The sequence below is a fragment of the Sturnira hondurensis genome, unplaced genomic scaffold (assembly GCF_014824575.4).
Source record: "Sturnira hondurensis isolate 20B ecotype Veracruz unplaced genomic scaffold, ASM1482457v3 Scaffold0022215, whole genome shotgun sequence".
NCBI classification, from domain to species: domain Eukaryota; kingdom Metazoa; phylum Chordata; class Mammalia; order Chiroptera; family Phyllostomidae; genus Sturnira; species Sturnira hondurensis.
Window position 1 is genome coordinate 8,840,296 of NW_028094846.1, and position 2,812 is coordinate 8,843,107.

Here is a 2,812-nt window from a genome sequence, read left to right on the forward strand (position 1 = left end):
ATTATGCAGCGCACGCTGTGATAAACATGTCCCACATTTTTTCCCCTTTCTTGATGGAAATGAGCCCAAATGGAACACATCAGAACCTGTGTGTGTGGTAGTATTTCTGAACTATGAATACAGCTGTATGGGACTCTGAGTACTTGATACATCCCAGCTAGCCATACTAAAGAAAAATTTGTGGATCAATCAAGCCAGAAGAATGAATTATCTTCCTATTCTCTATGTATAAAAGGATAAGGCAAACTGTTTCTATAGAGATTATCCAAATTTTAAAATGCAGGAAAAAATAGAAAGATAGAAGTGTTTTAGGCAGTTGATTTAGAAAGATATCAATTTTTTAATCAAGATTTTGTGAGCGTGTGGTATCTGTCAGCTTTAAAAAGGGACCCCCTGAGGTCAGCCTGATTAAATGTGGATTTTTTGAGCACTTGACAAAATCTTTACTAAATATTGAGTTCCTTGAAAAGAATAACATGTTAATATATCATGTGTGTTGTATGTAGATGTATATGCATGTTATATGTAAATATACACACATGAGTGCATATCAAGTACATATAGATACATATCAAGGATTCAGCTTGAAGTTTTTTTAGAGATTTGTATTATTTGTTTAAAATATGAAATGCTTCACAAATCTGCGAGTCATCCTGTGCGGGGGCCCTGCTAATCTTCTCCGCATTGTTCCAGTTTCAGTGGGTGCTGCCGAGGGGAGCACACCAACTTCGCTGGAACCAATTACCCTGTGACTTTCTCCCTACGCAACGCCCTTACCTCCCCCCTTAGAGGTAAGCAGTGTCCTGAGTGATGTAAATAGCATTCTTTGTTTTCCTTTATAGTTTTATCACATATGTCTATTATCCCTAAACACTATATTGGTTAGTTTTGCGTATGTTTGATCTTTATATACATGGAGTCACACGCTGGGTGTAACCTGCTCTTTTGCTAAACGTTATGTTTCTAAGATTCATTCGTATTTTTGTGATGCACTGATTTTCACCACTGTTCACTATTTCATTATTTGATATACATCACTATTTACTCATTCATCTACTATTGGTAAATGTTGAGGCTGCTTCCTGGTTTCGGGAAACTTTTGAAAGTCATGTTATATAGATCATTTTGTGTCTCCTGGTAACCTGTGAGTAATAGGTATTAACTAGCATGGAATTGCTGGGTTATGGGCTTTGTGCCTCTTTAGTTTGATTAGATAATCCTAATAGCCTTCAAAAATTATTGTACCAATTTACATGCTTGTCAGTTGCGTTTGAGAGTTCCTTCCTATTGCTCCATATACTTGTCAGTCCTTGGTGGTGTCAGCTTGTGATCTTCATTTGCATTTTCCTGATGACTAATGAGTCTGAGCATCCTTTCATATGTGTTCCTGATTTTTCTGTTGAGCTGTGTGTTTCTTCTTTGCTTTGTAGGAGTTATTTTATATCTAATTGTAAATTGTTTGCCAGTTATAGTTTACAAATATCTTCTCCAAGTTTGTGGTTTGTCTTTAGTGACCAGTTTCATTTTAAGGCTGTTAAATATATTGATCTTTTTCTTTTGGGGTTATTATATTTTTATCTTGTTCAAGAAATCATTCTTTACCCTGAGATCATAAAAATATTTTTCTGTATTGTTTTCTAAAAGTTTTATAGTTTTGCCCTATACCCTTATGCATTTAATCCACTTGAAATTGATTTAGGGGGTATGATGTATGATAGACATGCAAATTAATTGTTTGTGGATAAACTATTGTCCCAGCACCGTTGCTGATCCTTTCCCTACGACCTGGGCTGACAGGACAGGCCTAATTCAGGTTTTCACATCTTTGGGGTCTGTTATAGGTTCTTTATTCTGTTTTATTGCTCGTTTGGCTATTCCTGAACGAACACCACACTCTTAGTTACTACAGCTTATGTTAAGTCTCAGTATCTTGCAGGGCTGTGTAATCTGCTGCCCGCAGGCTACACGCAGCCCACACGCAGCCCAGGATGGCTGTGAATGGAGCCCAACACAAAATCATAAATTTACTTAAAACATCATGAGGTTTTCCTGTGATTACATGTTGCAATGTACTTAATATGTGGCCCAAGTCAACTCTTCTTCTTCCAGTGTGGCCCAGAGACGCCAAAGGTTGGACACCCCTGTTTTGGAAATGTGAGATGATTCCTCTGCACCCCACCTTCAACCTTGCTCCTCTTCAAGCTATTCTTGGCATCCTGTTTCCCATATGTATTTTACACTAGCTTATCAAATTTTAAAAAACGCAAAACAAAACCTCTATTGTAACTTTGATTAAAATTGCATTGAATTTATAGAACAATTTGGGTAGAACTTGTCTGCCTATGACATTGAGACCTCCAAAATGATATGGTCTATGTTTCCATTCCAATAAACTTAAAAACAACTTTTTGATATGTCATGCACTTCTTCTGTTACATTTATTCCTGTAAGAAATAACAATATAATGTGTCCTTGCTATCCAACTCATTCAGAAACAAATCCACAACAAAGTGGGGGGCTGGAAATAAGGGTATTTTGTAGTTCACATACCTAAGCACCAAAGACGTACTGTGTCCTGTGTTGTTTTATATTTTTCTGTTCTGGTGTTCAGTCTTTTCTTGCCTTCTTTTGGACTGATTGAATACATTTTTTTCATTCCCTTTGCCTTTCCCCATAAGAGTTTGGAAATCATATGCTCTATTCTCCCTTTTTTCACAGCTAGACAAGAAAGTTTGGCCTGAACATTTAACGTGCCGAGCCTAACATTTATCAATACCTTCACTTTTCTCTCAAAACAAGACTCTCCAAACAT

The 2,812-nt window shown here is 36.8% G+C and overlaps 1 non-coding gene across 1 annotated transcript; it reads right to left on the reverse strand.

Moving 5' to 3' along the window:
* Window positions 1-617: 617 nt before the first annotated feature.
* LOC118979287 (U6 spliceosomal RNA) lies at window positions 618-719 on the reverse strand. The gene has a single exon (XR_005064877.1). It is a non-coding gene; the product is annotated as a U6 spliceosomal RNA (small nuclear RNA).
* Window positions 720-2,812: the final 2,093 nt, after the last annotated feature.